This window comes from Zonotrichia leucophrys, chromosome 4A (assembly GCF_028769735.1).
Source record: "Zonotrichia leucophrys gambelii isolate GWCS_2022_RI chromosome 4A, RI_Zleu_2.0, whole genome shotgun sequence".
Taxonomy (NCBI): Eukaryota; Metazoa; Chordata; class Aves; order Passeriformes; family Passerellidae; genus Zonotrichia; species Zonotrichia leucophrys.
In genome coordinates this window covers 6628249-6642256 of record NC_088174.1, presented here as the reverse complement: position 1 = coordinate 6642256, position 14008 = coordinate 6628249, and the positions used below count along the sequence as shown (strand labels likewise).

The following is a 14008-nucleotide window of genomic DNA, read 5'->3' as shown; positions in this document are numbered from 1 at the left end:
TCTGAAAGCTCCATGAAAACAACTGCGATCCCAAAGCTGTGCTCAAAGCCTGGCTCTACCACAACTGTATTGCCAAAATACCAAGCAAAAGTTGGTAGTTATAATTCTTCACCATTCCTCCTTTTGTACAGACCCTGTCACCTGTACTCCAGCTGGCAGATTCTGAGCCTGCATTCAGATGTTAAATTGTGAACTATTATTGCATGTGCTGCAAAACTGCCAAAACAGGCAACAACTGCAACAAAAATCTCCCTCTGTCTTAGACCAAAGCATGTGGCAGGATAGGGGCACTGCTGCTGAGTATTACCTGGCCTTGGATGCTGGCAAATATTGCCAAAATAACTACCAAGTGCTATTTATCAGTGTGGACACTCACAGAAGGTGTCATGATATTATCAGCATCACTAACTGGAGGTAGGAGAAGTGTGACAGTGCAGCTTGAACAGCCTGAGAACACACAGGTTCATACCTTAGCTGATTCCTCTCCTTGAGGCAAGGTAAGCAGGTCACTACCTGAGTGGCCATGTTTGCATTGCTTCAGGTAACACCTTAGGTCACAACTTGAAAACACCCACAAAAATCTGTATCACAATCAAACCCTTAAAGAACCAGAATCTTCATTTCACTCCAGGCAACTGTGCAAAGACCTGCTGCATCAATAATTTATTTACTTACACATTTACTTCAGTCAAATTCTTGGCAAAAGCAAGGCCAGAACCTCAGCAGGCAGTGGGGGAGATGCTGCAGAGTTTCAGAGTGCCCAGTAGAGATACACACACCCAGGGCTGGCAATCAACCCCTCGCTGCAGCTGGTGACTGGGGGCTTGGGAGGGCATATTGTGCACACTCACAAACATCTTTAAATTTGGCTTTCTCATCTGGGTGGTTGAGTTCAGAAAACCACTCCAGACACCTCTCAAAGTGTTTTCTCGACTGGGAGCCTAGTTAAGTCACTTCAGGGGGAATTTAAATCAAAGATGGTTTGCTGCATCCAGCTGAAATGGATTGTTTAGTGATTACAGAAACACAACCCTTCAAGAGGGCTCGGGGTTCTGTGGAGAGGTAGAAAGGCTGGGAGCGGTCTGCATGAAAGAGAGTAAATAGTTTTGTGGGGGAAAGGCATGTTTCTCTTCTAGCACAGCTACTAATGAAATAGCAAGAGCGGCTTACAAGGAAAACATGCAAACATTACACTGCCGCAAATTATGCAGTTTGGTAAGAGATAAAATAATAATCAACTCACCGTCAAGACCAAATCCCCAGGCTGCTTGTAGGATCACGGTCACGGTGTTGAGTCACCTCCTGTGCACACCTCTGGATCATGGCATTCCTGGCATACCTGGGCAGGCAGCGCTCCCCGCCTGCCACCGCCACTGGGAGGCACATCCCGAGTGACCCACAGCTTCTCCTGGCTGCCAGCCTCCTCTCATTCCTGTATCTCCTCTGGAGTGACCCACAGCTTCTCCTGGCTGCCAGCCTCCTCTCATTCCTGTATCTCCTCTGGAGTGACCCACAGCTCTCCTGGCTGCCAGCCTCCTCCCATTCCTTTATCTCCTCTGGAAGCACTCCCCTCCCTCCCTCTCACACCTGTGGAGGGCTGGGGTTTGCAGTCACTGGTGGGATGGTTCACGGCCAGCTGGGCTCTCATTTGTGGGTACAGGGAGGTGTCATTAGCTCGAGGAGGTCTCCCTGGCTGAGTGTATTTAAGGAGCTGTTGCAGCAGTTCTAGACTGCTTGATAACCTCGTTGTCACCTCCCCAGGTGGCTGTAATGAAAGTGGTGCAATTTTCTTTAGAAGGGCAGGAACCTGCAAAAAAATTAAATATGTCAAGTTAGTCCAGTGTGTGGAGACTCCAGGGTAATTTGCTTCCCTTTATAAACCTGAACTTGATTTGCTTAATTTCTTTCTAGATGAACCTGAACACTGGCTTTCAATTCTCATGGCCTTTTATTTGTTATTTTTTAGACAGTTCATTTCTTCAGACAGAAATCATAGTTATCAGAGACTGGAGGGAAAGAGCCCAAATTCAAATGAATACATACATACATATATGTGTGTGCACATGTATATTAAACTTCTGCCTGTCAAAGCTGGAGGGAATCTTTTAAATAAAGTCATGGAGAATGTCAAGCAATGTGAAGCAACCTAGTTAAACACTAAAAAATCTGTCCTCCCTTTCGTTTGGCTCCTGATTTATGTCAAGCTGGAATAAATGATAATAACACAAGGTTATTATATTTATTTATGATATAAATATGAAGTGTATGCATTTAGTAACCTTCAGACTATAAAACACAGATGGAAGTACATCCATAAGTTCCAAACCACCTTATTTAAAACTTATGCAAAGCACACCAAAAAGAGAAAGCATGAGAAAAAGACTCAAGTGTCAGTACTCTCCCTGAAGCACAAATTTTCTCTGAGAGCCATATTAGCACAAAACTGCTTGAAGGCAGAGACTGGCCCCTGTACAAAAACGTCAAGCTCATGTTTAATTTTCATCAGATCCGAAGCCAAGCCTCCCGCAGACGGATTAGTTTTACAGCTATGAGAAGGCATTACCCCGGCAGGGCACGGACATCCCTGCTGAGGAGGGTGAGCCCGCTCTGAGCGCCCCCTGCTCCTGCCCCGGGGAGCGGGGACACACGGGGACAGCCCTGGGGGAGCCACACATGGGGACAGCCCTGGGGGAGCGGGGACACACGGGGACAGCCCTGGGGGAGCCACACATAGGGGCAGCCCTGGGGGAGCGGGGACACAGGGGGACAGCACTGGAGGAGCCGCACACGGGGACAGCCCTGGAGGAGCCGCACACGGCCCCGCACACGCTGCCAGCCTGCGGGACTCGCCCACATCTGGGCACACTGGCGGTGTCGGGGCTGCCCTGGGGGCACGATGTCTGTCTGTCTGGGAGTTCCCTATCCCCTTATCATTCTCCTCCCCTTTTCAGGTGGGATATCGCTGTAAAAACCTTCTCTGAACATCCCTACACAACACGAATTTCCAGGAAAGTGGCAATGCTGTTAGCAGTTCTGCCTGTTCTGAACCTCCTTTGCAGCAGAGAAGTCTAATAGTGAATGTATTTGACTATAAATAACAATAAACTTCACAGAAAATAAATTGATATTTTTGTACATCTTAGTTCAACAGGCTCCAGTTTAATTCTAAGCCCTTCATTTGAGAAATCAGTTGTGAGGTTCATTATATGTCAAAATATTCAAGCCAATGAATCATCTGCCCAGGGACGTGGTGGAGTCACTGTCCCTGGGCATGTTCAAAAAAAGACTGGACATGGCATTTAGGGCCGTGGTTTAGTTGATGAGCAGGTGTTGGGTCATAGGTTGGACTAAATGATCTCACTTGTCTTTTCCAACCCAAGGCATTCTGTGATCCTGTGATTCTGTAATGTTGATGCTATTTCAAGAACAAGTGGAAAGTGTAAGTTAAAGAGTTAAGACCAGTGAAGAACAGAACATTTGAATATTATCTTCTACAGGTGACTAAAGATTTAATTGCTGTTAGTAAAAGCAAACCTTTTGTGTCAGAAAGAGTTCTTACTTCAGTGGCTGTAGATTAAAACACTCTAGTTAGTTCTTTTTATATTCAGAAAAAAAATTAGCTCATAAATTCTTTTATACTTTCAGTGAAGATATTTTTGGAACTACAATAAATTTCTCATTACATATAATACACTACTGTCTGATTATTTTTTTATTTTTACCTTAAAATTATGTCTAAATGGGACAGTCCAATTATGTCTGATTTAATGTTTTAATGTAATCCTGTGTGATTACAAGAAAGGTCCCGGGTTATTTAACAAGTGACATTTTGGATTTATTACAAAAGCGATATTGGAAGTATGAGACCTGTGGGGAGCCAATTAAACTTTCCTGGACATCATCTACTTGGCAGTGTCCTCCTGCCACCCATATGGGAAACTGGAGTTTAGTTTAGGGCTGTATTCTTTCAGAGAGCACAAGAGCAAGGCTACAGAGAGATTTCAGTTGTTCCCATTACTGACCCTGCCAAAATGACCATCCCATGGAAACAGTCAGGCCACCTTGTCTGTGGTATCCCTGAGAATCAATTCCAAGGAGAGAGTGGGCCTGAGTAAATATGGAAGTGAATAAATCTTACAAGCCAAAGAAATGAAGCACTTGAACCAAGTTTAGTCCCTTTTGTAGAAAACTGATGTGGAAGCTGAAATCATGTCCCATTCATTCTCACTATTTCAGTGTAGAATGCTACTTGGTGGCAGGAAAGGATGTGTGAACAAGGTTGACCCTGGCTGGGCTGGGTAGAGAGCTGCTACAGCTGGCAACTAGAAATGCTGAATTTTAATTGCAAATGAAGAATTTTTGTTCAGTGCTAGACATGGAACTGTGTGATGACTGTTACAGAGTCATTTTCAGGAGCGGAATTTGCACTTGAAAATGGATTTATTAGAAATTTTATAGCTCTATTTCTCATTATGAGATATTGATTTTCCAGCTGGATATAAATGAGTTAAAATAAATGGGGAAAAAAAATCCTAAACTTTATCCTAGTGACCAAAGTGATGTCTGCTATTTAAGCCTTTTGCTCATACAGCCAAGCTAGAGTTGCTCAGTTCTGCCACAGCAGTATTCATGTGGCCAGGCCACACAAGGAAAGTTCCATATCACTCCAGTGAAGCCACTTGCAGAAGTAGAATAGGATAAGCTTACTAGAAGAAGTGCAATTTTAGCAGAATAATTCTGTTTATATAGCAGCTTTCACTGGTACAATTATAATGACTAGATATTACACTCCTCTCTCTCTGCACCTGAGAGGATTCATTCCTGTGCCAACAAAACCTTCAGACCTGGCCAGAAGCAAAAGTTGAGTTAATTAGAATACAGATGAGCACTTTATGACTTACCTCTGTTTTGCCACTCTTATTACACAAGCAAAATGAAAGTCATCTCATTATGCTAAAACTGTACCAGCACTCAGCTTCCTGCTACTGGTTTCTAGCTGGAAACCAGCTGCGTTGATGGATGTAATGAAGAACAGACAGGTACAGACAAGGAGAGATCCAGGGAGTGGCCAGTCATCACAGGAAATATTATAATCTTTTGATCTCTTGCTGTATCCAAATCATTTAAACGTTGCAACTGAGAACAGTATCATATGAAAACTCTCACTCTGCCCGATGTGCCTCGCAACCATTTTTATGCTCCCCTTCAGCCCTCAGAAATCTTATGCCCATGTTATTTCTTTATTGCTTGTTTGTTTTCCTCTCCTTCACTGCAGCCCAGCTCTGGCTGTATCAGGCATAAAGCAGAATGCATGATACACTTTTTCAAGGCATTCAAGCATGAACTATTTTTCACTCTGGATTCCCTCTGCCCTGTTTTGCTCCATAACTTTTCCCAGTGCAGTGATCAACCCGTCCTCCAATCGGCTTTACAACCTCCCCAACAATACAGCTCCATAGATCAGCCCAGGTTGCTGCAGGATCATGATGGTTTTATGCCTCCAGCCTGCCACTTCCCACTGCCCCTAACTACCCAGCCAGTGGAAGTCCCAAGGTTGTTTGTAAGCTGGTGCCTGTAATGCAGCCAGCAGCCTGGCCTGGGTTGTAAATTTGATGTATTTCATACTTAAGTAGGACTGTCAACTGTTAAATCCATTCCTTGCTAAAAATAAAAGCTACATAATAAGCCTGATACTGTAGATCACTTTAAACCAGATACTGTAATCCCCACTTGAGACAGATACATGACCTATTAAATTAAACATAGATTCCCTGAAATTACATGCAGAAGCTCTCTCAGATCAGACCGACTCCATTACTTTACCCTGTAAATAGAAATATTGAACTTGTATATATATTCAGACATGATGTATATAGTCACTTACCAGCTTTTGTATATGCAGGCTGCATTAGCAGAGGTGTGCCTTGAAACAAAAACAATGTTGACAACACTTTCAAAGCAAAATATCTGATACCATCTTTCTAAATATGTACTTAATTTTGTTAACAAAATAGGTCTTTTCTGAACAGGTGACATCAATGGCAGTTGAGGCAAAATAAAACCATCTATATCAAGGTGCCAATAAATTATTTCAGAGATGAACATTTGAAAACAGATTTTAACAACAACAAGAAGTGAAAACCTTGGAAATGCCCTTATATTTGAATAGCTCCACAGTGATTTTTTTTTCCCCCTGGTAAAATGCATATTTCTGTAGAATTTGCAACTCAATCAACTCTGTTGTTGTAGTTGTATTTTACAACTTTTTAGATATCTTCACTCTATTAGTGAGATGAGATGGAAATGTTGAGGAGAGCAGCAGGAAAGAGCACAGCCCTGTGACCTGGTGTGGAGAGAGGATCTGACCACACCAAAACTTCAGCCTGATTTTTCCATGGTTCCCAAGATGGACAGAAAAATGAATACTGGCTTCATGTGGATTACTGCAGAAGGGAAGAAACAGGTTATGCATATTTTATGCCTGTGTGGCACCTACTTAGTGAGCTTTAGCACTGGACACTGCATTATATCATTAAGTACAGGGTTAAACCAGATTACTGCTGAGTACCCACACCCAGCATTTCACAGCTGCTCTCTTGCTTTGGCACACAATCAGGGCTTTCTTCCAACATAGCTCAGCAAAACTGCTACCTCCGTGTCTTGCAGCAACTCTCATTTATTTATTCAGATTTATCACCACACCTATCAAGCTCTTTGCTTTTACATGTTTTCTTTATCTCTCTCTTTTTTTTTTTCCTTCTCAAACTTCACTGTCTCAGCTGTTTTTCTGAGGACTTACTACAAAACTGGAGCCTTTTCAACTCTTTTGGAGTGCAGGAGCAACTCTGCTATTTCCATATAAAGCTCTAAATTGGGAATGTCAAATGGAATCAACAGCATCTGAAACCCAAGCAGCCAGCTGACCAAACAAATTAATAAGCAAAAAACTAAGCAGGTTATGTGAGGCCACCATTCAGGTGGATGCAAAAAAATAACACTTGTGCTTCTAGAATAAGGATAAATCAAGATGCTGCAGTCTGTAGCAATATTAGAGGGGCAGTAGTTTCCCACACTGTAAAATGAAGTTCTCTTGAGCAATTCCTGCAGTGGATGAGTCACTGTCTGTCTTGGCTGGTTTATTCAGAATTATTTCTGTTCAGCAAGAACGGAGGAGAAATCTTTCTCTGCCCTGTCTGTGAGCCCTCAGGTTTGCCAGACCTGTGCTGATGCAGTACATTCCAGAGCCCCACTCCAGGTACAGTCCCAGTGAGTCTGTAGTTTTCCAAGCAGCCTGTCCATGCTGGAAGCAGGAAAGCTGAATGTAAATCTGTTGCTTTTTTGCAGGAAGCCCTGCTCCTGAGCAGCAGCTCTGTGAATGGGGATGGCAGCTGGTGGCAGGGGGACGTGTGACGCCTGTCTCAGGGGTCACAGCTTTGGGGAGTAGCTGTGACTGGGAGGAGCTGAAGCCATTCTTCTATGGGGAAGTGTGAAGCCAGCCTATATATTGGTGAAGCCACTTCAGGGATATGCTTCAGCAGAAAGACATGACAAGCTGTGAATTACAGTGCATTAATTCAAGCCTAACATATTGTCAAGTATGGGGCCAAAGGGCTAAGAGCCATCCATACAACTAGGTGTGAATTAATTCACACTGGTTCACACACTGAAGTGTCTTATTGTGATAATAGATTTAATACTCCTAAAATGTTATTTTAAAATATCTTTATATTATTAATTAAGGTGTAAGACTTATGCCTCCAGAACACTGAATTATATCTCAATGAAACCATTGCTCAAAATTCTTATTAACCCAGAAGGTCACTCAATTTCTGCTGCCCATTTCATAATAATAAATAGTATAAACTGTTCCAACCATTCCATCTCTTTGTTACAGGAACTATCACCATCAAAAGGGGAATCCCTCTTCCTGTATGTAAAATTAATGCTCAAGTATGTGGTTGGATAAATGTTTCCTGCATGTAGGTGTTCAGCCATATGTTTCTGGATTTCTCTTTGATAAGTAAATGCTGGTTACCACTGAGTGATTATGTGCAAAACCTGTACAGGAGGGAAGGTTCCTGTACACAAGTGCTAATCAATGAACTTTGCTACCCATCAATTCATATTTCCAAAGTCCTTGCATTGAAATTAAAGTCATTATGGCTATGCCAATTAGTAAGAAAAATACACTGGGCTTTTGTCTCTTGCCAGTTGAGGTCAAGGTACTCTAATTTTAACAGGATGTCATCCAGAGAGGAGCTGAAAAACAGATTGGGTGGAGCCCAGCCCTGAGGAAAGTTTATTAAAGCTGATGGGAACTGCCCAGAGTAGGTCAAACTCATTCTCTTCTATCAGGAATGAGTTTGGTCCCCAGGGAACACTTAAATATTAAATCCATTTCTGGTTTTTGTTTTGTTTTGTTTTTAACCGAGTCTTGGCTTCTGAGCTGTTTATGAGAGAAAATGATATAGTAAATTATGTAAGATAAATGATACAGTCTGGCAGTGTGAGAAATCTACTATTCGTAACTAATTCTAATTTTTTAAGCTACTGTATGTCATAGCTAAAGCAGCACATGCTATCACTGAGCTGTCTTCGAGATTTACTGCTTGTGTTAGTGTTTCATCTGTGGTTTGTTTAAAATCTTTGGGGGGCTTGAGACTGTGGTGCTGTGCTGAGGCTGTGAGCTGCATGTAAAAGGCTGGCAATGCCCTTCTGCATTTGGGTGGTGAGTGGAGAGGTCTGCTGTGGAGGCAAATTGAAGCAAATGACCAACAGTCAGTTAAATGTTTCTCTATCAAAGAGAGCTCTATCAGGGTGTGACACTGGAAGACCTTGGCATGGGTGAAGACAAGATTTTGTGAGCCTGAAGGGAGCAAAGGCAGCCAGATCTGAGGCTCAGTACAAAGGCAGCCACGGGAGCACGTGCCCTCCGCACCCTGGCTAAGCAGACCTGTCTCCTCTTAAGACAGAAGGCTTCCCAGTAAAGGTTTTTACATTTTATTGATCTTTGTCTTTTATCTTCCTCTGCAGCAAACCTTTCCAACAGCACAAACATTTTATTAGACTGTTATAGCGTTGTGGCTGCTGTGTGTTCCTTCCAGAGCACACCTTTTCTGTGCCGTGCTGGTTTTGCCTTACAAAGCAAGTTACTAAATTATATAGTGATGAGCTTTGATTGCTTCACGTTCAAACTGCACTCTCCCAGAGGCTGTGTTACCCAAGATATTAGCAGAGAGAGCTGCTCTGACCTTGTTTAGTGGGCAGGCAGGAGCAGGGCTGAGGAGCAGCCCCTGGAGCATAGTGAAACCATTGTCTCCTTCCAGGACAAGCCACGGAGCCTGAACCACAGGAGCGTACCCTTGGATGGCTGTTGGCATTGCAGTTCTGCTGCACAAGTGAAAGGAGACTGTATCTGAGCATCTGGGAGAAAAGCCTCTGACAGGTTTATTTGATATTTTTACTGGAGACCATACAATTACTGGAATACCTGGATTTATTTAAATGGAAGTATTATAGAAATATTCTCTCCAGCGGTTTCCTGCACGGAGAGGAAATTTCATTTTGCAGCCAAAATTTTGTCAGAGGGTCACAACCTCTTTCTCAATGCTGAAAAACTGTTGGAACTCACCCTGTAATAAAATGAAAGTCTTCCAAAGACATTAACCCCCCTCAGCCTATGATGGAGTGCACATTGATTCTGCCCAAGGCTGGTACAACACGTTGGGCACTTTCTCCCTGAGAAGGACAGCATCATCACCAGGACCTGCTCTGGGGCTTCATGAAAGGCAAGACAGGCACAAAAGGTAAACACAAACATGAAATGTATGTGAAGCTCATTTCTGAAGGCAGCAAAGTCCTGGTGAGAGAATATTTCTCAAACTCCTGTGCTGGCAGACCCCAGGGGCTTTAGAGAAAGAGCATCACAGCTACAGGTGAGGAAAAGGGGTACAGGATCCTGACTTGTGCAAAAATGCAGTCAGGGTTTCTTTTCTCACAGAATTACTTTTGGTTGCTGTCTTCTGAGCAAAGCCTTTTCAACATGCAAAACATGTGGCTAAAAGGGGAATTCAGAAGTACTGGTCTGCACACTTTGAAGTGAAACTGAAAGTTTTGGGCTGGAAACCTCAGTGACCTGATACAGCCTTCCCTTACTTCTGTGGAAGCAGCTGCTGTGGCCATTTCTGTGCTAAAGTGAATAAAAACCACAAGCTGGGGTCAGAACAAGCCTGTTCCCCCTTTTTTTATTTCCCAGCATTTGAATTGCCAGATGAGATCAGAGCTAGAGTCCACCTAGACCAGTTTCCTGTCTCTGATAGCAGCCAGAACCAGATCCCTTGGCTAAAGGCATAAGAAATCTCAGTTCTGGCAAAAAGAGAATAAATTAGCCCCTCCCCCTGCCCCCCCATGGGTTCATCTCAATCTCTAAGAGTGGGAAAGTGTTTGAAACTTTGAGGTATGAGCTTTTACAACCTTTCTACGACTCTCTTAGCATTAATTATCATAACTCTGGCACCTCTAAAAACTTGTTGTAACATTTGGCAGTGCGTCGAGAGTCAGGCATGTTGAAAGAAGAGAACAGGACTTCTAAAAACGCCGAGGCACTGCTGGGATTATTGACTCAAGGACCTCAGTGAGGGAACATAACATAGGGTCATGTTTCCCAGTAATAACATGGGTGGTTGACTTCCCAGCATAAGGAAAAACTGGAAAAAATTGAAGCTCATGTTGTTTTGGATAGAGCCCAAGAAGTTACTGGAGATTTACAATTAGATCATGCAGAAACTGTGGGCTGATTTGGTTTCATTTTTTCATGCAGATGTTGGAGAGGTCACACAAGAGGTGGTGTGGAGGGTGCTATATTAGTAACTGAAATAAGTGTAGCTAATTCCAATTTAATACTGCATTTTATGCCTTACAATCACTTTCCTAAGTGTAAATACCAAGCATATTAATTATTGCATGGTAATTTTCTAGCCCTATAATTAAGTCCTTTTCCTTGAAAAGAACCTATGGAGTCGTGGTGCAGATTTTCAGCAGGCATTTCTCCTTTTGCTGCTGCCATTGGCAGCAACATAATCTATCCCATTGTCATTGATGAGCTCTTCTGACTAAGAGGGAAAGTGACAGTAACATTCATATCAGATCATCTGGAATGGGCCAATTGCACATTGCATTAAAATATGAAGTGGAGAGCAGTCCTGTGGGGGCAAGGTTAACAGTTCCTTTCCATCTGTAATTCCTGTCATTCCTGGGTGCAGTCTGTAAGCTGTCACACAGCACAAGCATTTGTGGAGGATACACAAATTACCAAAACTGACCACAGCAAGACAAATACAAGCTGTTCTGGGACTATTGGTCACTGTGGGTTTGTACAATAGAATTTAATTTTCATCTGTGACACTGGAGACTGTCTTGGGCTGGAGGATGCCACGTGGAATGGTATCTGACATACTTTCTCAGATTGTTCATCTCATTTGCCGTCTCAGGTAGTCGTTTCAGCTTTCCTGTGCTGGGGTACTGATGCTACCAGTCTGGCTTTGTCCAGTCATCTTTATGACAATTATTCTGTGTGGTTACATCCTTAATTATATCACACAGTACCCAGGAAGCAAGCATGCTGTTTTCTCTGCTGTCCACTATTAACAAAAGCCCACATCACCACCAGCACTAAGCACTGCAGTCAGAAATCATATTACTTAGGAAACAATCTCATTTTCTTTTTCCTAAAAAAAACCACACAGAACAAAACTAAAGCATGGTTTTGATGTTCTCTAGTGCTTATTCTCTGAATACTGGAGGACACAGAGAGCCCTAACAAGCAAAAAGCTCAGCTGCCCCTCTCAGATCTCTCTCTGAATTCCCTGGATATTCTGCACGCAGAGCACAGACCAAGCACATCCCTCTGTGGCTGACCCTCTCTTCTGCCAAGAATATATTACCTCTATGCTTTTGGCAAAGCACAAATAAACTTCCAGAAGTTTTGCAGTGGTATCAATGTCCCCTCTAAAAATAGAGCTCCATCTCTTAGTGAGAGGAAGACCAGGAAGCCATCAGCACCTGGGAGCTCCCAGGCTGCTGACGTGGATTTCCTCCCATACTCTGCACTGAAGATCAGCCATTCATTCCTCCATTAATCACCTCTCATATTTACAAGATAGTAACCACAAAATAAGCAACCTGGTGACTCTTGCAGCAGTTTGGCATTTCTGTACTTCCTAGCAAGGCTGTGAATATTTGTGTTTCCAAAGCAAGGGACCTGGGGGCTCCTGACACAGCTGTGCCACGTGGTGCCCGCTGTCTGCAGGTGGGTGAGGGCTGGTGCTTCAGCAGCTCTGGTTCACTTTTATAAAGTTCACTGGGAGCTGAATGTGCTCACAGCCTCGAGGCTGGGCTCAAAACATCTGAGCTAACCTTTAGACACCTCTGCTCTGGTGTGTATTTAGTGAAGTGAAATGAAGACTATAGAATAATCAATCCTTCTATACTGTGAAGGGTCAATTGCTTATTTTAGAACTGTCTTGGCTGGTTGATTATTTAATTTCCTTGAAAGCAAGAAAAATAATCATTGTGAAAGTTACTAATGTACTCCAGGTGAAACGCAACTAAACCATTCATTCCAATATTCACATTAGCCAAAATATGCTTGCAGTTTTATATTTTGACCCCTTGCTCCTTCCTTGTCAGAAAATAATTATAAAAATGATTAAATTATTTTAAACTATTGAATTCTAATTTTTTAAAATGATTGACTTGACATTTCAATTCATTAGCTTTCAACCTGAATTGAAATTTGTTCCACAGTTCTTTACTCAATTTGTTAAGTTCCAACTTTTCTGTTTACATGATTGGCACTAAATGAAGAAATCATTTACCAATGCTTTAATTGTCATGCTTTGTATGCGGTGCACTACCATAGGACTGTCTGTATTCACTATAAAATGATCAAAACATAGAATTTGACTTTTCTTCTCTTTTTCTTTCAAATTTCAATACAATTTGGGATTTTTATAAAGCTTTTTTTGTAAAAGCACAGGTTCATATGCACTTAAATAATGTTGATGGAATCATAAAGAGAAGCTGTAATTATACTGTCAAATTTCTTTTATTCCTTCTGTGCATTTCTAGCAATATTTAGAGCTGCTCTATGTTTCTACTACCAGATAAACCTGATTTGATTGCAGACTGGGTAAATTAAATAATCAAGGACTCTCTACATGCTGTGTCCTTTCACAGTTTTTGAGCTCACTTGTACTGTGGTAAAAAAGCACCAGTTATCCTTTGGTGCCGCTCTCAGGGATGATTTGGGGTGAGTTATATTCAGGCCCCTAATCTAAACCCTACACACTTTCACCACACAGCTGGTGAGGGGGAATGTAAAGCCCACTTGGGCTCCACTGGGAAAGTTCTCCACTGCCAGCAAGGCCTCAGCTTCCCAGAAGGGAATAAATTTGTGTTTCTCCATTCCCTAAAGGTCCCTGGAGTGCACCAAAGCAGATGCTTTCCCCTGGCTCCCTTGCAGGGACAGCCCATGCCATGCCATGCCATGCCACATTGCATCACACCAGCGTTCTCAGGGCAGATCTGAAAGAAGTCCAGGCAGCTCATATTTCCTGCCATTTGGGCAAAGTAATGGACAAGATGAACTCTGAGGGTTATCTCTAGACCTCTATTCATGATAAATACACACAGGAGTAAAAACCATCCATGAGCAAGGGAGAGCACAACTCCCTGACCACATTACTGGACCAGTCAGACCTGCACTCTGCTCTTCACCTTTTTGGGGTTTTTTAAACCTTGGCCCTGAATTTCTAGCACAGCTGTGCAGCCATCTAATTACACACAAACCAGATTTTATTCAATTCTTCTTACATGCAAGTGCTTTCTTTACCTGTGGGTTGAAGCAGGCAGGTGTTTTTCAGCCCATGACTGCAGTAAATTTCCTGCAGCACAGTCTACAGAGGCTGAGTTCTTCAAAAACAGGGGTATGGCCATGGAAAGGATCCAA

At 42.7% G+C, this 14008-nt stretch overlaps 1 protein-coding gene across 1 annotated transcript in view; it reads right to left on the bottom strand.

The window, feature by feature from the left end:
- The window catches only part of AFF2 (ALF transcription elongation factor 2), a 357228-nt gene extending 355712 nt beyond the window's left edge, over positions 1-1516 (bottom strand). The window contains exon 1 of the mRNA XM_064713250.1: positions 1244-1516. The gene's annotated coding sequence lies outside the window, so the exon portion shown is untranslated. The remainder of the gene's footprint in view (positions 1-1243) is intronic.
- Between the last annotated feature and the right edge of the window lie 12492 nt (positions 1517-14008).